Genomic DNA, 26,853 nt, shown 5'->3' with positions numbered 1-26,853 from the left:
ACACATTTTTGGCCGAGTTGGGACTTAAAACCTGGTCCTAATCTGACAGAGCTTTTTTCCCCAGCCAGAACTCAGTTCCAGCACCTCTCAGGTGGGCGCCATTGCTATTATAAGAGAAACAAGGGAGGCGTTCGTGGCAAGTTCAAGCACCTCTTTTTTATATATAGAAAAATAGCACTATTAACACTCTAACCACTACTTCACCTTACTCTCAAGTAACTGGATGTAGGAAAGCAGCCCAAATGTTTTAAATGCCGAAGTAACTTCTGGGTTTTGTCGTAAGCTGCCACTTTCCTTTGCATAAGATATAGCTGCTGACTGCTGTAGTTGTAGTTTGGAAAGCAGCCCAGATGCCACCTTTCTTGAATTACGCAGAAGGTCATCCCATTTCTAAAGCTAGCAATACTTTTAACAGTTCATAGGCAACCTTGTGATCTTCTCCTGCTACTAATTGGCCACTGTTCTGTTTCCTATTAAATGTTTCTCACTGTCCACCACATGTCCTATTACACGAGGACGGCAGCTGGGAAGTTTCCATTCATTTAATAGTTATTACAACAAGTAAGATGAACTGCGCTTTTTGAGGGTACTAAAACTTGAATCCGTATGATGGGGTGAGCTCCCATTGCTCTGTTGCAGCTTCTGCCAACCTAGCAGTTTGAAAGCATACCAGTGCAAGTAGGTACCCCTGCAGAGGGAAGGTAAATGGCATTTCAGTGTGCTCTGGCACTTGTCACGGTGTCCTATTGTGCCACAAGTGGTTTGGTCATGCTGGCCACATGACCCAGAAAGCTGTCTGTGGACAAACGCCAGCTCCCTCGGCCTGAAAGCAAGGTGAGCATTGCAGCCCATAGTCGCCTTTGACTAGACTTAACTGTCCAGGGGTCCTTTACCTTACCTTTACCTTTAACTAAGGCTATGCTTAGGTGTGCCTGTGTTTTTATAGGTATCATTGACCTCCTGCTTCAGAATATGTGGACGAAAGGGAGTGCTGAACGATTGACCTGCTTAAAAGTCGAGCCTTCTCTTCCCCCACCCATATATATGCATGAGAAATACCAAGTATAAAATAGATAGGGTTCTTTCCGATGTGCTTCCACCTTAAAGGCACCTTAAAGTTTACGATCCAAGTCCTCTGCTCCAGTAGGTGAACAAAGGCTCCCTCTTCTATAATCTTCCTTTCCGGTCTGCTGAAAGAATACTGACGAGCTGGGAAGAGCAAGGGCCTAGCTTATTCTGCGAATGAGGTTCCCACTGGGGGTTGTTTTGTAGAGAAGAAACTGGTCCCCGTCGCCTTTTCCATTGTGTATTTAGCATCTTTTTCGGGACTGGTGGTGCACCAAGGGCTTGCTTTTGTCTGAAAGGCTGGTATATTCTACGTGTCATAGCGCCGCATTCCCATGCGTGCAACTGGGCAGAGTGAAGCGCCACAGAATTCCCAGCCCCGAGGAATATTATTATTATTATTATTATTATTATTATTATTATTATTATTATCATCATCATCATCATCATCGAGCACCAACAGCCTTAGAGCTCAAAAGTAACCCGGTCAGCGGACTAACAAGCAGGAGAGCTATGTGACACGATGGTAGTCTTTCCTAAACGCTTTCGTGGGCAATTAATTGCCTGACTGTTGGCAGTAGCAAATTTATCCGCGGGGTCGGATTGGGCCCGCTGGCGAGATCAGAAACGGGGATGTGGTGCATTCTAACGAGCAAAGTTTGTTCTGTCACGTTTCCGGGAATCTGTGCTGGGCGCGCGGGGGAAAGGACTGGAGATAAGCGGCAGTTCCTACGTTCTTCAAAGAGCAAGCAGCACCTTCGTGGGGCGGTAAGTCCCATCTCCCAAGCACCATCATTCTCTTGCGAGGCGGCGGCGGCGCAGCTTCCTTCCCTCTCCCGCTTGCCTTACGATACCCCTCACGCGCCGTCTCCCTGGCGGGACTGAGAAGCGCTCCTCCCGGCGCCCACTCGGAGGGCTCCTTACTCGAAGGGGCGTGGCCGTGAGGTAAGGGAACCTTGGATTCGAAGTCCTGTGCCCTGCGCGAGGCGTGGCTTGTTGCGTGGTGACGTAACGCGCTGCGTGGTGAGGTCAGTGCAGCCCCGCCGTTGCTGGTCCCGCTGCCCGTCGCTCTCTGCCCTGGTCTGTTCGCCGTGGTCCCCGACCCTCCCTACGGAGTGCGGCGCTTCCCCTTCACTCAGGGCCTTGCTGGATTTGGTCTGGTAGGAGGCTGGTGACAACGCGGCCTTCTCCGGCTCTCCGCCCGCCGTCAGGTAAGAGCTGGGCCGGGCCGGGAGAGGCTGCGGGGGTTGGTATTCTCCTTGTTCAGTTACGTTGTCTTGTCGGCGTAACCCGCATTGCGTAATGTGACCGTTGCGTCAGGCGACTTACGCTTTTTGCGTCGAGGCCTATTGCGCAAAGGTCTTACGCGAGCCTCCTCAGCCTACGCTGCCTAGTGTCTCTGGTGTCCCGTGCCCGCGCGTGAGCAGGGCAACTTCTCCCACCCCACTCCCCTCTGCATTTTCGCGGTGGACGGCTAAGTTTCACAGTGGGTTAATCGGGAACAAGATGTAGCTCGCTATTTCGCACGGTTACGCGGATTGCGGTAGGTGGTGTGGAAGGCTTATGGTGGCTACGCCGTTTCCGTAAGAGCTGCTTCGCTGCTCCCTTTAAGGGTACGTGATTGCCGTAAGTATGTCCGTGCCCTCCGCCTGTACCGCTATGAGGCCGGGGTGCGTTGTGGGCGGCCGCCGCGCCGCCCTTGCACATCGGGCCTTCCGCTGGCTGGGGTGCATTTTCGAAGCGGCGGAGGGCCTTCCCGCCGAGGGCGCCCGGATCCCGTGCGCGGGTGGCGCAGTAAGCGAACCTGGGCGGGGCGGGTGCTGATGGTACTTCCTGCCGCCGCCATTTTGTCATCGAGCAGGCGGGGGAAGCGGCGGTAGTAGCGGCCGCGGCTCCGGTAGGGAGAGCGGCGGGGCGGGCGAGAGGGAAGCGGCGGCGCTAGCGGAGGCTTCGCTGCGAGAGGGCGCCGGTCTGACCGGCTCCTCGGAGCAGGGCGCGCGCAAGGCAGGCGGCTCCGCCTCTCCGCTCCGTGCCCTGCCTGCCAAAGGTTGCGGTTCCTGTAGGCCTGGCTCGACCGCTACTCCTGCCCGGCGCCGCCCCCACCTGGCTCCCCCCGTGAGCGGGTCTGGCCGTGCCTTGGCCCCCTGCGAGTTGGGGGGGGGCTGTGCCGGCCGGTCTCCTGGCTCGGGACCGGCACGTTTATTGGCTTCCTGTTGTGTAGCCTGATAGCGAAAGGCCCGGAGGATGCGCGGCAAGCGGCGTCCCGCCTAACAAGGCCGCAGTTGGCAACGGTGTGCAGAGGCAGCAGCGGATCTTTCACTTGCGACCCGATTCGGAGCGTTGCCGGGGGCCGATTCCTTAACTGCCCGATTTAAGTACGTACAAACGGCTGCGCGCTGTTTGTGCCTCTGTGAGGACCACACGTAATGGCTCTTTCTCCCTTCCCAACCTTTGCCCCCGAAGTCAACAAATCAACAAAAGCCTTAAAGCGGTGCCATGTAGTTCAGTGTGATCTAACGGTAGATTTGGATTATAACGCAGATATCTGACGGGTGGTCCAGTAGAAACCCTGCACTTAATATGAGGGGCCTTTAGTGGGGTGGGGTTTGAGAGCTGCATTCTTAGCAGGTCTGGAAAGCTTCACTAGGTAGAAGTGGATCATGATTAGAACAGACTACCGTTTGTTAGAACAACTGCAAAACTGAAAATTTTTATTTAGTCCACAGAGAGTGGCCACTTAGTAGTAACATAAGTGGATATTTAGTGATTGTGTGTGGTGATAATGGTTTTTGTATAGATGGGTCCTTACATAATGTTGGATGCTTTTTGTAAGTGTTCATATACATAGTGCGTGTTATGATAAAATCAGCAGTGGTCCTTGCTTTCTTTTAGCTGAATGCTTGTCTTATTGCAATTTTAATTTAAACTAATAAAGTTTATAATAATTTCCAAAAAAAAATTGATCAACGTTGCTAGTAGGCTTCTTTGGGGGCAAAGTGATTATTCACCTTAAGTTATACAGTTGCAGTAGTGAAATAGGGACTAAGTCTGAAAATGCTAAATTGCGCATTTCAAGGTGAAGGCTGCAGTCCAAACTCAACGTACTTGGGAGTAAACCACATTGAATTCAGTGGAACTTCTGAATAAACAAGCTTAGAATTGTGCTGTCCAGTAAATCAGTGTGGATATAGCATGCAACCTATTACATAGGCAGAGTCTCACACTAACCTGACCTGCAGTTGTTGTTTTTATTACTCTGTAATGATGGTAATTTCCTCTCTTGGTTTCTTGCAGAGGATTTTTTTTTTCTGAGAATGCATTTGCCAGTGCTTTAGTAAAGTTGGAACTGAACAAGAACAGTTTATCACAATTTAATTAATATCCCTCTGGTCCCAACAGCTGCAATAGTCCCAACTATATGGAGGCTGGGCTCAGATATGTTCTTGAAGCAGTTATCACTGTATTATGACCTCCTGGCTCTTGTGTAGTGCTTCCTGATTCTTCTTTATCCCTTCTCTCACCTGCAGCAGATTATAATAGTTGTGGGGTGAATTATTATCTGTGGGACAGTCAAATAAGTTTGTTTGCTTTCAGAGGTAAATTTTATTCCTTTCATTATACCAGTGGTTGCAGGCGACTGATTGGGTTGCTGAAAGTGAACCTGCTGCCCCAGGACCATGTAATAATGATGTGGAAGGAAATTACCTGCTTCCATGGAAAAAAATATTTATGGAGTGTTTGGATTGGCCACTAGCCATTTTTGTTTATGGTTGTTAGACTTTAAAATTGCATCTGAACTCCATGGAGCATGCAGCTATGCATGAGGAACAGCTTAAACTAGCATCACAGTAGAACATTTCTTATAGTCACAGTTTGTTTCACAGTACATGAAATTTCACTATGGCTTTGCCTACACAAGATGGTCAATTGTACAGCTACAGAATTCCAGCTAATCAAAGGTTGTATTGCCTTTGATATTATTGTGCATCAGGCAAAAGCTGCTTCATACATTTTCTTGTATAAAAACTGCCCATTTTGCTACATAAACACTTGCTTATAATTTTTGTATATTTTCAAGAATGCATAAAGCCGTGACTTGTGAAAGTCAAAAGTGTACGTGTTTTGTCAGTATGTCTATGTAGGAAAAATATAATGCACGAAGTAGACATGATATAGGTGAAACAGTGTTTGAAATTCCCAGCAGTTTCTGAGCCCTGAGATTTCAAATTAAAATTACAGAGTGGAAGGAAAGGAGGACCTTTTTCTCCCTCCCCACTTCCTGCTACTCTATGAAGACTGGAGAAGAGACCCTCTTAAGAATATTAGGGGGATGGGCAGGGGGAGGACTAGACTGTGTGAAAAATGAACTTAATATTTTAGCTGAAGTTCATTCATTTGTATTGTATTCTTGTTATAAAAAAGCACACCCAGACATTCCGTTGTTGCGCCCATAACCTCGGTTTAAGGAGCCTTTTAGTTCCTAGCTTTCATATCTCAGTTTTTAACACCGATGTAAAGGTATGCTTGCCAGTGTACAATGTAATTCAAATCTACAATTTCTTGTATTTCCCATCTCCCCAGGTTAAATCATTTAGTTTTTATTTCCTTTATTTATTTGAGGTTTCGCTTGGTTACATTAGCCAAAATAAAAATGTCTAATGGTCAGCAATGGGAGTTCTAGTTCAACAATATACGGAGGGCTATCTTTAGTTTAGTGCAAAGGGCTGGTAGTGAGGCAGTGATACAGTTGAAGCACGTTTGAGTTCTTATATGCAGGTAGGGATGTAGTTCAGTCTGCATTAGCAGCATTCTAGGAATTTGCTGGCATGTGGAAGTGTGTCTAAAGTGCATCCTTTTGACATGCCGATTTGTTATGGAATTTGTTGTCATTTTGCATTTTTCTTTTGTCAACTGGCCTGGGATCTTTGGATGAAGGGCAGTATACAAACATAACATAATAATTATAATAATGCTGTAGTTTGTATTCAGTTCACACAATAATCTGATAAATTGAACTCTGCTGTTTTTTGTGGTGTTGTTGTCGTTTAGTCGTGTCTGACTCTTCGTGACCCCATGGACCAAAGCACGCCAGCCCTCTTAAATCTCATTGGTTTGAAGGAGACCCTTACTCATACCCCTCTGACGGCACATGCAGCCATAACTGTAGGAGTCTTCAGAACAGGTGGTCTACTGTAATACTGTTCTGGCAGAACGTATGGTTACTTAAGAGTGTAAATCCATCTTTACTTCCTACCAGTTGTATATCTTTACGTGGAACTTAGTGGTGGTCTTAGGAATATGGATTTTTGACTTAATGTGTTTGAGTTTGTCAAACTCTATGCACTAGACCCACAGCTTACATGTGATTTACTTATACGATTGCAGCCTTGCGTGGGTGCTGGGAAAATAAATAAATAAATGGCCGGGAAAGGAGAATTTTCTTGCATCTGCAGTGATTTAAATATTTAAGTATCCAGCAAAGCTCCTGGGCCATTCAAATTCTTACCTTATGATTAAATAGCAATGTCCCAGTCTGGTATGATCATGAGAACTACACATGGTATATTCCCACATAAGGCATTTCCACCCAGTTCTCTTGTTTGAGGTTGTTTTTTTTAAATTGTTCCCAAAATTATCAGGTTTTTTAAAAAATGAGTGAAATGTGTTTTAAGACAATTTGTATTGTGAAGACACAATTCTGTATAGAGTGTGCTACACTTTTATGTACTACAAATGGTCGTCTTTGCTTGTGAAATGCTGCTTTCTTCTGGTAACCTTTGAAATAGTGTGGAGATAAGTAGAAGCAAGTACCCTGCAGCAGCTGTCTTTTTGACATGGCCTCTCCCTTGTGACTGTCCTTTTCACTTCTCACTTCAGACCAGGCATAGGCAAACTCCGGCCCTCCAGATAATTGGGACTACAGTTCCCATCATCCCTGATCACTGGTCCTGTTAGCTAGAGATGATGGGAATTGTAGTCCCAAACATCTTGAGGGCCAGAGTTTGCCTATGCCTGCTTCAGACCAGAAAGGTGTGTTCACACCTAATGTTAAACCTTAGTAAATGTTTAACTGTGGTTTAGTGTATGGGGATATAGTGGATGTTGGGGGAGGAGTAGTACCTCTGGTGGGAGACATGTTGTCCTCCTTCTGGGGTAGTTTGTCTACCTTTGGTCTTCACCCTGCACTCAGTTTTCACCAGTGGCTCCTAGAAGCTGTCAGCATGCGGCAGCAGCTGCTTCCCGGGAATTGCTTTGATTGGCTGGCTAAAGCTGGTGAGGGTAGCTGATGAGTCTCAACCCTTAGGTGAATTAGGGACTTTCCCTACATGTGAATTGAATGGACAAAATCAGTAGTAGGTGCAGTGGTCAAGAATGCAGTTTCTGCACCTTCTGTAGAGGGCAGTGAGGGGCAGATGGGGCTTGTCAACCTGGGAAGGAAAACTGATCATAAAGCTCTGCTTCCTTGCGGGAGGAAAAAAGCCTAAAGAGTAGATCCTACCCAAATCCAGGCAGTTGGATGGTGATTTGTACGCCTCCTCTGTCAACTCCTCCAGCTAAGCTATTGCTCTGCTTTCCTGTGGACAACAACAGCAAGGGTGCAATTTGAGTGGGGGGGAGGTCTTGCCTTCTGGGCAGCCCAGCCCAGGATCTCCATACACACTGCCCAGGCTTGCATCCTGAGGAGATCACTTTGGTGCTGCTAACAAAGCTGTTTGATGTCACTAGTAGCATGGTAGTAGAGACTGTTTGCTCTCATGTTCCTGATCATGACTGTGGGAGCAATAAAAACAAGCTTTTGCTTCACGTGTTGTCTAAACCTGTGCTCTTAGTTCGTTTCCCCAAAACACACCATGAACAGTAAGCTAGGAACAAACTCAGCTATCACTTGTACTTTGTGCAAACCACAAGCCCTGGATTAGACAACACAATAGGCCAAGATTTGTGGTTTGTTGTTCCTAGTGTGGGGAGGAGCAAAATAGGAATTTTGAGCATCATGCACCAGCATTAACTGTAGCATAATGTGAAACACAAACCAGGTCATACACTGCTACAGAACTTGTGGTATTTATCTTTTTGATGCTCCAATCCTGTGTGTACTTACCTGGAAGCAAGCCGTAATCAAATGGCGGTCTTAATTCTGAGTAATCATGTTTGCCTAGTAATTTTATTCAGTATACTGAACAGCACACTTTTATATGCTAAAGGATACATTTTTATTTTGCTAAAGGAGTCAAATAACTTTAATTGTTCTGGACATTATACATTTCTAGGAAGGAAAAGGAGAGGTGGAAATGAGGAATGCATCAGGAAGCAACCTCAGTCTAGGTAGTAGTCAGCAGAAGTAGAGGATGAGGAGAAGTGGGAAAGGAAAGTGGGAGAGACTGGCTGAGCAGTCATTCAGATGATCTTGCCAGGACACAAAGGTTTGATCAGTAAGTTGTTCCAGGAATTGCGGACGGAAGCTTAATAGTTAGACTATCCCAGTTACCAAGCACTATAATTGAGAGTTGTAGGAGTTGAGATGGGTTTCAGCTCTGCCAGTTTATTTTCCATGCCAGAGCTTCTCCTGTAGCAACTGTTAACCACACATGTAGAACCTAGCCAAGCTACTTGACCACTTTCTTCAGTCTCACCACCTGACAGTATTGGCTCAGAAGTAAAATGAAGACCACATGAATGAGAAAAGTGCCCGTATTGCCCAAAGTAGTACTAAGGGAAGCTTAGCTGGACACTATGCCTCTCTGAGGCAGTAACCACTTTCTTGCTCGTTTTTGAGATCCTGGGATTTAGAGGAACTCTATCCCTTAATTGTTTCGACTTACATTGTTCATCAGCTGCTCCAGTGTTGTAAATATATAATTCTGTGCAACCTGGGCAGGAGCTGTGAACAATGTTACACTTAATTGTTGTAGATTGTCTTCACTTAATCCACCCCACTGCCCTGCTCACAGTTGTGAAGAATATTTTTACATTATAAATGGTCTGTCAACATTAAGAAAAATAGGTATCAGTCCATATATGTAAGGGACGTGGGTGGCGTGGTCTAAACCACAAGAGCCTAGGGCTTGCCAATCGGAAGGTCGGCGGTTCAAATCCCCGCAACGGTGTAAGCTCCCATAGCTCGGTCCCAGCTCCTGCCAACTCAGCAGTTCGAAAGCACGTCAAAGTGCAAGTAGATAAATAGGTACTGCTCTGGCAGGAAGGTAAACGGCGTTTCCGTGCGCTGCTCTGGCTCGCCAGAAGCGGCTTAGTCATGCTGGCCACATGACCCGGAACTGGTCTATGGACAAACGCCTAGAGATGAGCACGCAACCCCAGAGTCATCCGCGACTGGACCTAATGGTCAGGGGTACCTTAACCGTATATGTGGGCTGTCTCTGGATAAAGTAACTTCTTTCAGTTCTCAAAGTTCTTAACCTAGTGTAAGGTTGTCATTTGAACTAGCCAGATGTTTAACAGATAATCACAGTCAATCCATCATTTGAAAAAGAAAAGACTTCATAGCCGCCTTGGCCAAAAATGGCACCTAGGCATTTCATTTTGGTGACTGAAATTGAAACTTTGCTTTAATGAGCTTATTTACCTGAGTTTCTAACACTGCTGATGAGACCCAGTATACTTCTTCAGTTGTCATCTGCTTTGTCGTCTGTACAATGAGATAAATGATCAATTTGACTCCAAAAGAGTTAGTATTTGTGCTTTCTTAATCTGTATTTAGTTTATAGGAATTGCTTATCTTTGATCTCCATGCAGGAAGCCTTGGCATAGAATCAGAGGAATGCGACCAAAATCAGTATAATTTATTTCAAAATAAGTTAGTTTTAAGGAGATTGCTTTCAATTTTGTCTCTATATGGCAAGAGTAATTAAATCTGTTTAAAATCTATTAGGTAGGAGTTCATATATATTTCACTTCGTGATTGTGTTATAGTATAGTTTGTTAAAGTGAAAGGTAAATACTTAAAAGATTCCCATTAATATGGTTTCCACTATTCAGCTTCTTGAGAAGTGCCGCCTTGCTATGCTGTTGTCTCCATACCTGCTGCTGCCAGCGCTGCTTTTCCACCCTTCTTGCTGCTTCTGTCACTGGCAGAGAAGTTGTGTTAGAAACTAGTCAGGTGCCAGGTGCATTTTGCTACTGGTGCGGGTCCAATTGCGACCACATGGAGATCTTTGGATGCCAAGTTGGTGACTGACATCTCCATCTGGCTGGCCTCTCCAGCTTTCCTAAGCAGAAGCGCTTATTTATTGCTTATATATCCCACCTTTTTCTCCAAGGAGCTCATGTTTCAGTGTGTTGTAAACCTCTTTGAGATTTTTTTCTTTAAAATATAAAATGGCATAGAAATGAAACACATAATAATAACAAGCACCATTGAGAGAGCAGTCAAAATCAGTATTAGAAACTCAGATATATAAGTTAATTGCTAAATGCACCTTAAACCTATGTTACGGTCGCCACAGCGGAATGTTTACGTGCCTTTCTTTTCCTGGTGGGATTTATTATTATTAATATTTTTCATTTCAATACTGCTTCATATTTTAAAGGAAAAATCTCAAAACAGTTTACAACACATTAAAATATAAAATAAAACAATCCAGAATAAAACAGATTCAAGCTTCAAGGAAAATATTTCAGATCCTTCTCTAAGTGACATTTTCCTTTCCCCATTTGCCCATCTGGCACCCCGAGATCTCCACATGGTCGCAGTTGGACACAACGCAAGTTGCAAAACTCACCTGGTTCATTTCTAACACTAAAAGTATAAAATAAATAGTAGAAACATCATAAGACCCAGTGGCCCATCCAGCATCCTGTTCTCACAGTAATCATATCAGATGCCTGTAGCCCACAAGCAAAATTCAAGCACAAGAACACTCTCCCCTCCCGTGGTTTCTAGCAACTGGCATTTGGAAGGATACTGCCTCATGGAGGCAAAACGGGGGCTAGAATCTAGTTATGGGGCCTAGTTATTTTAAAACCTGTGTTTGCCAATATATTTTAAAATCAGGGTGCAAAGTGTTTCTGATGCCTTCTGTCCAAGTCCTTTCTTTCACTGTGAAATCAGAGTGCAAGGTCCTTTTCTGATGGAGACGCTATGTCCCGAAAGCAAAGAGAGTGTTGGAATGCAGCATGGCTTTGCAGAGGACTGAAGCATGACTTGGAAAGACTTGAGAATCGTGAAATATAAATAAAAACAATGCTTGTCTTCCTTGCAGGCAACTGAATCTGGTTTTATACTCATATTATCAAGTCATCTACTGAGTGTGTCTGGGATTGTAGCAGGGTAGGCTAGCAACTACCATTGTTTCCACCTGTTTATAAATGGTTTTGTGCTGCCTGTCTTTATTTGCCTCTTCATCTGCAGACTCACCTCAGAAACCTACACCCTTTGCTTTCCTTCTGTTCAGGTGTAATCCATTCCTGTGGCTATGTTAATGAAATGCTCATCAAATAGTTACAGATTGTTGCATAATTTTTGCTTTGAGATAAATGAATCCTTGTATAATGAGCAGAGTTTTTGTTGCTGCTTGCCAAGAAGTATAGAGAACAAACATGTCCATGCTTCTCAGAGTTCTGCACTATCACTCAGTAGCTTTTTCCAGCCAGTATCTGTGCTGTTTGTTTATTTCCATGTCCACATTCATTCTTGAATAGTTGTTAAGCATATTGGTAACAGTTCCCAATATAAAGCATGCTGGTTTGATGTGAGAGTGAAATTTGGATTAGTGGCTTATATCTAGGCGGCTCTGCAGGGCTGGGCATGTCTTGTGCTTCTATGCTGCTGCACGAATCATGGACCCCTTGCTGGGATCCTCCATCATCACAGCTATGGGTATATTTCACTGTGCTGCAGCCTTTCCACAGGCCACCCAAATAGTGCTCACAGACCATGGTTTAAAAACCTCTGCCTTAGTCCATAGTTAATACCATTTCCACTGTGTGTTTCTCATTCTTGTATACTGGGATAAACGAATTGTTGTAAGAGGCAAGCAGTGTAGTTGACATCATAGAATCGTAGAATTGTAGTGCAGGTAGGGAGTCTAGTGTTCGAAATTAGGCAGGCGCGTTTGGCAACTGGTGCAAGTCTAGTTGCGATCATATGGAGATCTCCGGATGCCAGGTTGGCGACTGGGGAAAGCAAAATGTCACTTAGAGAAGGACCTACATTGACTCCCAGTACATTTCGGAGCACAATTAAAAGTGTTGGTGCTGACCTTTAAAGCCCTAAATGGCCTTGGCCCAGTATACCTGAAGGAGCATCTCCACTCCCATTGTTCAACCCGGACACTGAAATCCAGCGCAGAGGGCCTTCTGGTGGTTCCCTCACTGCGAGAAGCAAAGTTACAGGGAACCAGGTAGAGGGCCTTCTCAGTAGTGGCACCCTCCCACCAGATGTCAAAGAAGTAAACAACTACATGACATTTAGAAGACATCTGAAGGCAGCCCTGTTTAGGGAGGTTTTAATGACTGATGTTTTAATGTATTTTAAATTTTTTTGTTGGAAGCCTCCCAGAGTGGCTGGGGAAACCCAGCCAGATGAGCGGGGTAGAAATAGTAGTAGTAGTAGTAGTAGAAATAGTTTTCTTGGAGTTTGAGTTAGTTTTATTCCAGATTGTTTTATTTGATGTTTTAATATTTTGTAAACCACTTTGAGATTTGGTCTTCAAAATACAAAGCAGTAGAGAAATGGAATTAATCAAATCATCATCCCATTGCGGGGGAACAGCACCTAGACATTTCATTGTGGTGACTACAGCCCAGGTTTAAGGTGCTGTTTGGCAAATAGGTTATATATCTGAGTTTCTAACACTGGAAGGGACCCTAAGGGTCATCTAGTTCAATCCTCTAGTGAATAGACCATTGTGGCAACTGTAAGCTAGATTTAAGGTGCCATCTGGTGCCTAGCTTATATATCTGAATTTCTAACACTGGCAGTAGCCCAATTTTACCTTCGCCCAGAGCTTGATTGGGCACCCTCTTTGTCCGCATGCATATTTCCATTTCAGAATTATAAGGAATAATGTCAAGCTGCTGAATATTTTTTGTTTTGAATGGGGTAACTGGTCAAAATTTAATCTTGTTACGTGAGCAAGTTAATAAATTGTGTGTTTTAGTAGCATATTGTGTATCTGATTAGTGCTTTAATACATACTTCAGTTGCCTTTTGGGCATGGGTCTAAAAAGTATTGCTGAATCTTGTATGCAAGTGTTAGTTTCCACCAGCCAGCTGTGAAGTTGAGTCCCACCATGCTAGCACACCAATAGCATTGTTACTACATACACATCATTCTATACTTGTTTTAGAACTATAGGGAAATGAAGTGTTAAGATGACAATATTAGCACTATCTTTAGCTGTTTGTGATACCATACCTGTAAGCATAATGTTGGATTTTCATTGTGTAAGTAGTGATGCAATCTATTCATTTTTGTTGCAAACATTTCCTCCACTCCTGCTACAGATAATTGCTGCTTGAAGAGTGAGAGTGTGGGACTATCTGTTTTCAGAAGTTCAAGCCACATGGCCCTATTTGGTGGAAAGTATTGGAGTTTGACTTTTGCATGGCCAGTTTGTCTGAAACTGTGCTGTGATTTCCTTTGTGGAAGTAGCTAACATACAACATAATACATTGAGAGGAAGGGCCAGTTCATATTTATCACTGCTTATTACTTATTTGACCATGCAGTCAAATGGAATAGTCTTTCTGCCCCCTGATTCTGGAGTATTTGTTCTCACTCCACTCCCAGGCTTAATCATAGTTACCCGTTACATTGGCAGCCATGCTAATTACAGTTAGAGCTAACATAGGATCCCACTTAAGCCATGATCTGAAACAACATTTTGGAACTTGTTAAGTGGTATCTTTGGATGGCCCTAACATTGGTTTAACTTGGCATGTGAAATGCATGTCAGAAGGAAGTACTCAATCCCATGGTTAAACAATTGGGAAAATTTCAAAGTAGTCTCATAACATTAATTTAGCACTTGGATTAAAATAAAAAAATCTCATCTGTTTGAATTCTCTTTATAGCTAAAACTAGAATAATAATAAAAAATAATAATCATAGCAACAACAACATAGCTGTCTGTCATTGTTACCTCTCCCTGTTGGGGGAATTCACTAGTATATTAGATAATAGCAAATCTTCAGAAACCATACATTTTGGTTGTATGTAATTTAGCATAACATTCCCCTAGTTAAAACTAGAATACTTGCAGGCCAATTATTTTTCATACATATTTGCCTTTAATTGTCTCACTTTGAAAAACATGAAATGGGGAGGTTTCAGTTTCTGTTAACAGGTCATGGACTCTCACTACTTCTTTAGATACTGCCTGAGGTGATTATTTCTTCTTCCTAACAAGATAGAACATTATTATCTGTAACTTCATCTGCAATTTTACATTCATGCCACAAAGAGCATCTCCATGCATCTGTGGATTGACCAACTGTTCATTAATGAAGAGTGCACAAAGCTGTCTACTGCCTTTATTTGGTGGCTAGGTGGAATAGGTCAGTAGGAAACTGAGTGAAGCAGTTGATGGGTTGCATCCACCCTGTGACTGTTTTGGAGATTTTTGCGAAGTTGAAGAACATCAAACAGATGGAGGACTTGAGTGTAAGTGGTGGAAAAGTCAAACTAAATCTGACAGAGCACACCACAGAGCATGCATGTATACCAGTGAGGAGGTGGTGATGATGCGGAATCCAGTGTTGCACAAATAGAATTCCATTAACACAGTGGGGACATAATCTTTCAACATCAACAGAAGTAAAGTGTCCAAATCAAGGGATGTCATAGTCCCACTGTACAGTTGTACATTGGAAGTCGAATGGAATCCGTTCCGGAAGTCTGTTCGACTTCCAAAACGTTTGGAAATCAAAGCACAGCTTCTGATTGGCTGCAGGAAGCTCCTGTAGCCAATCAGAAGCTGCAGAAGTCCTGTCGGATGTGCAGCTTCCAAAAATTGTTTGCAAACAGGAACAGTCACTTCCGGGTTTGCAGCATTTGGGATCCAAAATGTTTGAGAACTAAGCTGTTTGAAAATCAAGGTACGACTGTATTAAGCCTTGGTTAGACCACACCTGGAGTGCTGTGTCCAGTTCTGGGTGCCACAATTTAAGGAGGATATTGATTAGCTGAAATGCGTGCAGAGGAAGGCAACCAAGATGATCAAGGGTCTGGAAACAAAGCTTTATGAGGAATGGTTGATGGTGTTGGGTATGTTTAGCTTGGATAAGATGAGACTGGGAGGAGATATGGCCATCAAATATCTGTCACATGGAAGATGGAGCAAGCTTGTTTTCTTCTGCTACGTAGGGTAGGACCGAAACCATTGGCTTCAAGTTACAAGAAAGCAGATTCGAACTCAACATCAGAAGGAACTTTCTGGCAGTAAGAGCTGTTTGGCAGTGGAATGGACTACCTTGGGAGGTGGTGGACTCTCCTTACTTGGAGGTTTTCAAGCAGAGATTGGATGGCCATCTGTCATGGATGTTTTAGTTGAGATTCCTGCATTGCAGGGGGTTGAACTAGAGGACCCTCTGGATCCCTTCAAACTCTACAATTCTATGAGTCTGTCATTCTTTCTTTCCTTGCCCCTGCCTCTCCCCTAGATCTGTTCCTGGGTAGATTTTGAGGGTGCAAGACAGTTCCCGGGGAGGGGGGGGAGAGAAGAAAGGTGAAGTCTGGTTGTAGGAGTGGAGATCTGTTCAGCTTATGTGCGAAGTTGAAAGCAACCTGTGATGGACATCAGCTGAGTTTGTTCTAATGGATCTGTTATAAGTGATGAATGACCCTATTATAATCTGGGCTTGTCCACCCAGATAGAAAATCTGGCTGCTTGACCTTTTTAGGCCCATTCAGCTGGCCATTTGTTGCTCATGAGCTATGTGGAGTTGGTATCCAGGTAGTTTGTCAGCTTTGTGGAGAAGCCTTGGGGGGGAAAAACCTGTCTGAGGAGAGAAGGAGCAATGAGGACTTCTCTGTTTGCTCAGCATATGAGCGTTTCTGTATGTTGTGGGGTTGCTCAAGTATGTGGGGTGTGTGTTAGAGTAAGATATGTATTGTGTGTGTGAGTATGTGAGAATTCATGTGGCGGGGGAGCAACAGGGCATGTATTGCTCATTCTGTGTTATTCCACACTCCATGTTAGAAACCACAGGAGGCGTGAGTGTTCTGACAGGAAGAGCTGCTTGGCAGTGGAACAGACTCCCACAAGAGGTGGTGGACTCTCCTTCCTTGGAGGTTTTTAAGCAGAGGTTGGATGGCCATCTGTCATGGATGCTTTAGCTGAGATTCCTGCGTTCCAGGGTGTTGGACTAGATTACCCTTGGATCCTTTCCATCTCTTAAGATTCTATGATTCTTGTTCTCCAATTGTCATTGCGGGTTTCCCACAGGCCTTTGTTTGGCCACAGGAAGCTGGACTAGATGGGCAGTTGACCTGATTCAGCAGGCTCTTCTTATGTTCTAATGTTCAAGTAAGGCTACTGTGTTCATTATTTGGGGTGTAGATGCATATAGCTGGCCCCTGTTATTAATGAATAAAAATGAATGGGTGAATCAAGTAAGGATTCTGCTTATTGTGTGATGGAACTTCCACCCCCCCAATTGTTTCCAGATGTGCTCTTGAGGCTTGGAAAACCTCCAGAGCACTGAGAGCACATTTTAGGGTGCGGGCTCATGGGAGGGAAAGTTCCTCATGGGAGCAGAAGTTGTTCTGTTTGCACAATAGCTTAGTAGGTTACCACCCTAGATTTTTTTCCTTAGAACTCCTGGTTTGGGGCATTTTCAGGTTTATGCATATTGGTTGATTAAAAATGTGAATATTTATAGATTAAAATTTCTTTGAGTTGATTTCTTACCGTATTTACTCGAGTCTAATGTGCTATCGAATTTAATGTGCACCTTAATTTTTGGAATGTAATTTGGCCAAAAAAGTGAGCATTAGATTTGAGTAAAGACTACCCAGTTTGTAACCTAATTCTTGCTTCCAGTAAGCTCATTTGTCATTAATATCCATGGGTGAGTTTTGCATTGGGGTAAATGTTGATGATATGTTCCTGTAAAATGGGGGGACAGCCTGGGGTTTTGAGTCAAGTCATATTTTAATAAATAGTGTGTATTCTTTCTCACACAATCATAGTGGAGGTATCTCTGAAGGGCATAACAGAATTCTGCTTTACAACCTTCCTTTTTAATGTGTACAAGCAGGAGTCTTTGTGTGCCACTCTTAGGGAATTCAAGTAGAGGAGTGAAGGAGTGGACAGGAGATAGGAGGCACACACAGAGACATCTCATTGAGTGTAATGCTTAGCACCTCTCTTCCATTGTGCATGGGAGTGTGGGCAGGCAGAAGGCTCTGTTATAGCATGTGGATATTTCACCCATGCAGGGATGGAGCTTGCCCTTTGTTTCTGAAAGTCCATACAGGCTTTAAAAAAAAACCTTAGTATTCCCTATCTTTTGTAAAACAGTACAGCTTTGGGTTTCTTAGTTGTCCCCTTAATGTGTAGCATTGTACTGAAACGATTGACATTGAAGAGATGATGAAATGTGCAGCAATAGTACTGGCAAGGAAAACAAGTAGAACAACATTCATTCTGCCAGTAAGCTTGGACTGATAAGCAGTGCAAATATTAATTTGCAAGAAATCGAATTTGTCTACTACATCTTTAAAATTCCACTAACTTCTTTTGAGTAATGTGACCTATTAGTTGGCAAGCTGTTGAAAACTTGAAACATTGGATGCCAAGAAATTACTTTTAAAATATGCAACTTCTATGGTGAGATACAAATCTTGGAAATAAGTGTCTTTCAAATAGAGCAACACAATTCAGTAACCCTGCACTTCTTTATCTTCTCTCTGGAATCACTGTAAGACTGACTTGAATTTATCTGTGAATTCTTTTAAACTTTTTCCATTGGTAGATATACTTGGTGTATTTGAACCTTAAAGATTGTTCCTAAGTGAAAGTCTGAACTATAGTTAACATTTTACAATTTATTTGCATAACAGAGTTTCAGAGGAAATACAGAATGTTTTTATATGGTTAAAACTTTTAAATACTTGAGGTTTTTCTAATCTGTTTAAATTTAGTATCTGTTCATTCCTTTTGAATGGGTTGCATCTTTTGTGGCACTGAACATTCAGAATTAGAAAGAAAATTTAAAAATACAGGCAACCCCCTGTTTGTGTGGGGGTTGTGTTCTCTGTCATTGCATGCATAAGCCTGTTATGCCTCTTTCCAGGGCTGAAAACGGCACGTGTGTTGGTGGTCGTGCATGCCTTGGTCATGAGCAAAATGATAGTTTGCTGTGTTGTCGTTTATGAAACATGTAAAATAGTAAATCAAACACAGAAGGTCAGTTTATATATGCCGAGCTGTGGCTAGCTGTTAAAGGGATGAGTTCTCTTTCTCAGCACAGCTCACTTACTGAATTTCTTCCTGATTTGTAGAAAATCATTGTTACAAGGAACTAGCAAAACATGGCCTACATTTGCCCTGCAGACCAGGATCAGATCCCAGTTTGCAATCGTCATTTGTAGGACCAGCCCAAACTATGGTGGTTAATGGGGGGGGGGGGAATGGGACTTTGTTTTCAGACTTGTGAAGTGTTTACATGAGGTGGTGTAGTAATTGGTTCCCTTGTTTCCCTGAGTGACACTTAGCAGATAAAATCAGTGAGATAACTAACTTCATCAGGATCATTGCCAATAAATGGTTGACTCAAGGAAAGTTTGTAACCGGTTCAGATGCGTAGAGACACAATTGTGGGTAAAAAATATTTTAAAAGGTGTTGATGAAAGAGTTTACTAGATCATTGTGATAGGATGTTTGGTTTCCTCCTTAAATAGAAGTCATTCACTATTGGCAGTTGAATAACTTATCCCAGGGCATGTGGTATACTTCTAAAGGTGTCATTCATTGCCATGCTCTGTTGAAAGCCGTTAATGGTGCTGTTTAATACAACCATGATCACCCAAATCATGTGTTTTCAAGGCAGAATAGTATTATCACCTAGCAGACTCTGGGATAGTTCAGTCAGTAGAGCACAAGTTTCTTAATCTTAAGAGTCATAGGTTCAAGCCCACATTGGGCAAAAGATTCCTGTATTGCAGGAGGTTGGACTAGATGTATCTCATGTTCACTTCCAGCTCTACAATTCTATGGTTTTATGAACATAAGAAATACCCTGCTGCATCAGGCCAAAGGTCCACCTTGTACAGCATTCTGTTCTCACCATAGCCAACCAGGTGCCTCTGGGAAGGCGTTGTTGTTCTTGTTGTTGTTAATATTTATGCCCCACCAATCTGACTGGGTTTCTCCAGCCATTCTGGGTGGCTTCTAGCAATAGAAAAATAATAATGAAATGTCAAACATTTAAAAGTTCCTGATACAGGAACTTCAGATGTCTTCATCTCCATCTCCTTGACATCTGGTTGGAGGGTGTTCCACAGGGAGGGCGCCACTACTAAGAAGGCCCTCTGCCTGGTTCCCTGTATCTTCACTTCTCGCAGTGGAGGAACTGCCAGAAGACCCTCGGAAGTGGACCTCAGGCTGAAAGATAGGGGTGAAGGCTCTCTTTCAGGTATACTGGCCTGAGGCCCTTTAGGGCTTTAAAGGTCAGGTACCAACAAGCAGGACCTGAGTGCAATAGCATTATCTCAATTTGTGATTCCTGGCAATTGCTATTCAAAGGCACAGTTCCTCCAAGTGGGGAAGTAAAACAGAGCTGTTGCGGGTGGTTGCTATTGTTAGTCTTATTCTCCATGACTTTGGCTAATGCTCTTTTAAAGCCACATTGGTGGCCATCACTAAATCTTGTGGGAGAAATTCCATAGTTCTAATATGTGAAGAAGTTCTTCTGTTTGTTCCAACATTCAACTTCATAGGATGGCATAGAATGGCATCAAGTTCTAGTGTTATGAAAGGGGGGGGGAAGGCAGCCAAAAATAGCACGTATATGGAGAAACTCCCCTATGAGCAAAGGTTATAACATCTGGGGCTTTTTAGTTTAGAGAAAAGATGAGTAAGAAGTGTATAAAATCATGCACAGTATGGAGAAGGTGAATAGACTAAAGCTTCAACATAAATGTTCAGGCCTCCCTTTCTGCTATCTAGTAGAAACGTGGGAGAAAAAAGACTAATAATTTCCTCTTTGCTATATTTACTCCAGCTCTGATGTGTTTGGTATTGGAGGAGTAAATCAGTTTTTTAAGCCTTTACCCTTGGTAGTTGTGTTTAATGTGTCAAATGGTGGTAACTGCAGGTGAACCGTAACTTCTAAGTCAACACAAATAACCACAATGGTCAACATAGGATTGTCCTGCATAGAGGTTACATCCATCTACAGCTGCGTACCAAAACAGCTCTAACTCTTAATGCTGGGGGCAAAAATTGAGATATTGTGAATATGTTCATACCTTGCTTATAAGCTTTACTAAAGGCATTTCACTGACCATTGATGGAACCAGAACTCTTTTGGGCAGGCATAGTAAGGCAGTTCTCACCTTCATAACATCCCTTTTCAAGATCGTGAAAAACCTGGAAATTGCATGGCTGGATTTGAGCTTAAAGATGCTTCACAATTTCATAAGTTGAACTTGAAATGTTAAACTGTATTTTTGTTTCTTGATTTCTTTTTATTTTATACTAATCTAATATTTTATTCTTTGTGCAGATTTACACTTCGTAGTTAAGTGTAAAAAATGGAGATTAGAGAGTGAAGACAGGAGAGAAATCAGGCAAGGATAAACTCTGCCTCAAGGTAATGTGTTTGTATATATGTTACTTAATGTGTTTTTGTATATGAAAATTTGGTGTTCTGCTTTTGCGTGTCTACCCTGGGTTATCTTGTGAGGCTAGGCTCTTGTAGGCTCTTAGATGACTGATAGTTTGAAAGACTTAAAAATAATTTTAGGTTTGGTACTAGTACAATGACAGCTGAGTGAGTCATCTTGTACTGATTATTTACAGTAAATGTTGTTTTGTTGTGTGAGATTCTAATGTTTCTGGAATTTAGCAAGCTGAGTGGAAACGAGCCAATCTTGGAAACATCCTGGGACATCTCTACCAAAAAAAACCTTAAACAAAAATGGCCTCATAAATCCTCTAACTAATGTTAATAACCAACAGAAGAAATTCTAACTGGGAAGATGATAGCATAGAACTCTAAACCAGCAAAAATTACATAATTAACCCCAAAGGCCTTTTGAAAGAGCCAGGTCTTCACCAACCACTTAAAGCAATATAATGAATGGGCCTGGGAGATCCCATTTTGGCAAGACATTCCACAGAGTAGGTTCTTCTTTGTCAGGAAGAGATGTAATGTAGTTGACGTACCAGCTAATGCTGGAAAAAAACACACCTTACAGCCACCATCTGCACATCAAACAGGAGTGCCAGATCAACAAGTACTCCTAAACTACCACCTGCAAGCATTTAAAAGCTTCATACAAAATATGAATATATTTGCATAGCTTCCAACAGCAACAGCTAAATATTAGGAAACATAAATTCACCCAGGTGGTTAAACAACCACCAGTGGTATCCAATTAGCGTGTTCCATCAGAACAAGCATTCCTGCTTGCACAGCAGATTCCCCCCCCCCCCATCTCTCCTCCACAACTCCTAGGAGTTAAGGAAAACTCCTAGGAAAGACTAAGGGCACACATGAGGGAAAAAGAGGGAGGAAGTTCCGTTGGCCAAACAGAAATCTTTGCAGTGGCAGGACACAATAGCTGGATGCTGCGCTATGTTTTACTTGCAGTTAAGTTACAGGGTTTTTTTAAAAATAATAATAAAAAAGAATTAATTTTGTTGCAGGGCATTAATACCTCTTTTCTTCTAGGCCTTCTTTTATGCAGAAATCTAGCTTCCCTACCAATGACTGCATTGTCACTAGGACAGTGTTTTTCCTCCAGCTAATGCAGGAACTGCAGCAGTGTAACAATGATTGTTCAAGTTTCACTGTCACTTACAGTGTAATGGCCTCACATTACAGGCAGCAAGTAATATAACTCCCCCCTTCTCTCACTTGCCTCATCTTTTACAATAAAATAATTTTAATGATAATTTTACCTTTTTACAGGCTGAGCACTATTCCACTGTATAACCCCAGTAAGAAAGGCCCTTTATCAGAGTAGCCACTCATCTAGTCACCTGTGGTGTGTAAGAATTTTCTTTGGGCTACCAGGCTCGGAAACATTACAAATGTTGGTTCTTCCTCCTCCCCCTGCTTTATGCTACAAACAACTAGCATGAGTTTGTGTAGGCAGGAATGTTCGTTATTTTTTATTGACACATCTGGCTGTGCCTGTGTTCCTAATTAGGTAGACGTCTTTTGAGGGAAGTGCCAAAGAGTGTTTCCGGTTAAGCTATCCTTGAATAAATTTTGGTCACTAACTCAGCACCTGTACATGGCACACTTGAGTGAATGATGGAACCCCAACAGGGCTCACTGCTACCACCATAGCGGATGTGGCTCAACCTGGGGGGATGGCTGACCCTATGTAGTGCATCTTTACTCACCACCACCTTGTTCATTATGCTAGTGCCATTCCCAACATGTGTATGTTAGGGCCAGTGTAATTAGCATGGTGGTGGCTAGAAGGGAATGGAGGTGAAGCCCATTGGTATTGATGAGTGAAGCTCCTGGTCCATGCACCTGTCCTCCCTAGCACTGCCCCAATGTAATCAACATTATGGCATGGGCAAGTTAATGTGTGCCGTGTTACCCTGGTACTTGTTGGATGCGCCACCTGGGGCAGGCATGCACCTGTCCTCCAATTAGGTGCAGGGGGTGGGCATCATTGAGAGGGAACCACTGAGGGTAGCTTTCCCTGGATCTCCCAAATCGTGGCCCCAGTTTGGTCAACTGGTGTACTGTCGAACATCTGCAGTATGTGCCTAGTTAGTGAATGTAGTTAAGATGTAAGCATCTTGCTGTTCCTTAAGTTATTTGATCAGTATCATGCAAGCTATTTAATGAACTGGAACAACTTGGAATGTGTACAGAAAAAATTCCAAATTACTGCTTTCATCTTGGATGTTAACTGCTTCATAGTTCATTTTGTTCTGTAGTTCTCTTATTTTGATTCCACATTATCTGAACACTTCATTGTGATATCTGTATTCCTGATTAGTCTTCCTGGAGGTGCTCCATTTTCTCCCTCATTATTACTTTCAGTCTTCACTCCTCATCCCAGCTGAAATATTTTCTGCATCTTCCAAGTTATTGACTCATTCCATTCTTGTCTCCCCCTGGCTTGACTTATAATCTTAATGTATTATAGCAGGCACGTCCAACCGGTAGATCATGATCTACCGGTAGATCACTGGACATCTGTGGTAGATCACTGGCTCCCCCGAAAGAAGCTCAACAACTTTGGCTCCCCTAAGAAAAGCTCAACAACTTAAAGCTGAACCCCCCAAAACAGGGATTTCTGTCCTTAAGAAAGCTCAAAATGTTTGACCCGAACCCCTGAAAATGGGGTAGATCACTCCCAACCCTCCCTATTTTTGGTGGCCATATGAAATTTTAATCAAGATGTGATAAAATATTTGCCCTAGGTTTTAGTTCTACAGAAAATAAAAACCTTGTTATTATGCAACATTTCCAAAAAAGAAATTTATTGTGGCTTGTACCTAAATGCATGCGCTCCATAATGATGACGTCCTTACTGCTAGATGGTGCTAAGCTAATGGTGAAGTCAGGTTGCTCATGACTGCTCACGAAAGTTAGTTTGAGACGTTGGTAATTTGTGGTGTAAAGTGAGAGGTGCTAAGATTGTAGACATTTATGGGAGAAGATACCCATGTTCAATTGTTGTATATGTTGAGATTTTCAAGGAGATCTTCACATTGTTAGGGAGGGCCAGAATGAAGACAGACCTGCTAGCTGCAGGAGGACTTCAATACTGAAGCTTCATATAGCTAATTTTCTTTAGAGAAATAGTAAATCTTGAATAAACTTTATACAGGGGTTTTGGAATTCTGTCCCCTTAAAATTATGTAAACTCATCTGGAATTCTAGCTAAAATATACAAACTCAATATGTACTATTTTATTTATGTTTCATGTACTATATGTTTAGCTAATTTTGAATTTTGGTGGAATCTGTACTTGATCCATTCTGTTATCATGCCACTATACACTAATCATAGTTGGAAACACATTGAAAAGCTTAATTTTACACAATTTTGGTTTTTTTCCATGAAAAACGTAAGAACCAGAAACATCTCATTAAAATTTGGAGCTAGGATTGTAAGACATATTTAACTTGCTGTTTGATAAGATGTTTCTTGTTCAGTTGCATGATCGGTCCTAATGCGGTTTCCAGAATCTTCCTTTATGCTGACTTGCGTTAAGTGTTCAGACAATAAAAACCTTTTATGAAGAATCAAGTGATGAGAAACATCAATATTAACTTGAGCACAAGAAAAGAATATGACATTTTTACTTTTATTTAGGTGACTGAATAATTTTAAGTAAATGTTAGAGTATAGCCATTTTTATCGATCTTGGGTTTTGTGGTTATACCATCTCTTCAATTTATTGCTGCCTTATGGACTTCTCAGTATAAAACTTGTAACTAATTTTAAATATAATAAATAAAAGCATATTATAAAATATTTATGGTAACTTTTTTTTTAAGTACTGAAAATTAACAGATTACCTTGACTTTCTTCCTACATCTGCTTTAATGTTCATTTCAATCCCTGGCATCTCCAGTTAGGATTGGGAGAGACTCCTGTCTGAAACCTTGGTGATCCATTGCAGTACTGAGCTAGATGGACCCAATGGTCTGAATCCGTATAAGACAGCTTTCTACGTTCCAGCCTCAATCTTATTTCTACTTCTAAATGTTCCTTTTTATTTATTCAAGAGACTGTAAATAGGTAGTGAGGGTGGCATACCTGGCTTCTGGTCTCTCATTGCCCATTTTTTAAGGAAGCAAAATAGCATTGTTAGAGATCACAGTTGTCAGCAATTTATGCCCATTTGAACAGTTTTGAGAACTTTTTCTAAAAGGAGCCATTCTTCTTTCTGCTCTTCCCTTTCCATCCAGTCCCCACTGTTGCAATACATAATTGCTATCCAGAAACAAATTGATAATAGTAGTTGTAATCAGTTATGCACAAATGTTTTTTGAACCAATGATGTACTGTTGCACAATTTGGCTTAGCATTGTTATTAAGTCATCCTCTTTTGGGGTTAAAAACTACACTGTGTGGTGGTGTCACATCATAGTCCAGGCTAGTTACATCATTGAGCAAGGAATTTTTTTGCAGAATACTATATATGACTAAGGGAATAAAAACAAAAGCTGATAATACTTAGGGTAGGCTAGGTGTTGCTGGCAAGATGTTTGGCTGTAACCCCTGTCATTCCTGACCATTGGCCATGCTGGCTGGGTTGGATCAGTGTTAGAGTCCAATAACATCTCAGGAGATCATGTTGGTAGCTGTTTTTAAAACTATCTAACACCTCTTCCATTTCTGATTTACAAATACTGTGTTTTAACTGTTTTTCATGCCACACAGCCTCTGCTTAGTGTAGTGTTTTTGTTTTTTTTTTGATAACTAGGACATGGTGTAGAGATGCCCCTCTAGATGTTTTGGACCTGCTTCCTGAGGCTAATGGGAGAATGGCAGGTTTGGGAAGATTTTTGGATAGGTGTTTCATGTATTAATGATTTTGGCATGTATCTATGGGTTTTGTGGCTGATCCGCAAGGGTCCTTAAGTTGGCATATAAATACAACCAGGAAGGTTATCCAAGAGTAGAAAAGCACTGGCCTAGAAGCACCAGAAAGGGTAGAACATTCTTATATATCTCTTTCTGCTGGATTCTGGCAATTCAAGACTTCACAGCTACCCTGTAACCTGCTAGACATTGTTTAACCACATGTGAGGAGTTTGATATCAAGGATTACACTAGAAACCAATTAGTTGGAGTACTATAATAGCATACGTAGGGTTGTATCCAAAGTTAGTCTTACTTAGAGTAGGTCCATTGACATTAATGAACATAGCTAACTTAGATCCGTTAATTTCTATGGAATGATGATTTGTTTAATTGAATTAAGCTAAAGGTCAATCTAGCGTTCAGGTTGTATGTATGGGGTGAGGGGAAAGGAAGCAGAAGTCTTGTTGCACAAGTGGGAATCTGCTTGCATGATGCTGGATGTCACCCCATGGCAATGGCCATTTCCTGTTGATTTGTTGCAAGGATTTTTAAAGTACCTGTGACCCACTCAAATTGTGTCCAAGAATTGACAGACGCAGCAATGGAGAAAAAGAAAGCGATATTTATTGCTGAGCAATAATTGACCCAGTGGAATCGTTTCCAGAGACTGGGCACCTCAGCTCTAGCGCCCTGAGGCTTTATACCCGAGTACATACATGACATAATCGAATACAATCAGACACGGCAGCAAAAATAAAACCAATGAGCGCATTCAAGCCTTGCCCCCTGATCATGTAAAGAGTTCCCTCCCAACTTCTACTTTCTTCAGTCTGTACATCAGTTCGACCTTTCCCGTGCTTTATGGTAAGAAAGGAGAAAGGAAACCTAGAGAAAGGAACTTTATTCGGCCATTACGCTGTTGATAGCTCTCCTACGCAACATCTGCTATACGGGGACATTTGTGGTTAGCGTTTTCCTGTTTTAGCTGCTAAGGACCCTGCCTGGACAGGAGGAAAGTGCCAGCACATCAGATTTATTGCTTCCCCCCTTATGTTGGCGAGACATTGAGGACATAAGAAGAACAAGG

The 26,853-nt window shown here is 42.4% G+C and overlaps 1 protein-coding gene across 7 annotated transcripts in view; it reads left to right on the top strand.

Moving 5' to 3' along the window:
* Window positions 1-2,058: 2,058 nt before the first annotated feature.
* BRD4 (bromodomain containing 4) overlaps window positions 2,059-26,853 on the top strand; it is a 75,479-nt gene continuing 50,684 nt past the window's right edge. For 2 of the 7 annotated variants that reach the window (XM_083597669.1, XM_083597665.1), the window contains exons 1-2: window positions 2,059-2,276; window positions 20,759-20,845. The gene's annotated coding sequence lies outside the window, so the exon portion shown is untranslated. Of the gene's footprint in view, window positions 2,277-2,688; window positions 2,860-2,890; window positions 3,441-20,758; window positions 20,846-26,853 lie in introns of those variants that run through there. The other 5 variants (XM_083597671.1, XM_083597668.1, XM_083597670.1 and 2 more) reach the window with 3 other exon arrangements.

Source organism: Podarcis filfolensis (assembly GCF_964270895.1).
Source record: "Podarcis filfolensis genome assembly, chromosome: 2".
NCBI lineage: Eukaryota > Metazoa > Chordata > Lepidosauria > Squamata > Lacertidae > Podarcis > Podarcis filfolensis.
This window is presented reverse-complemented; position numbering and strand designations above follow the sequence as displayed.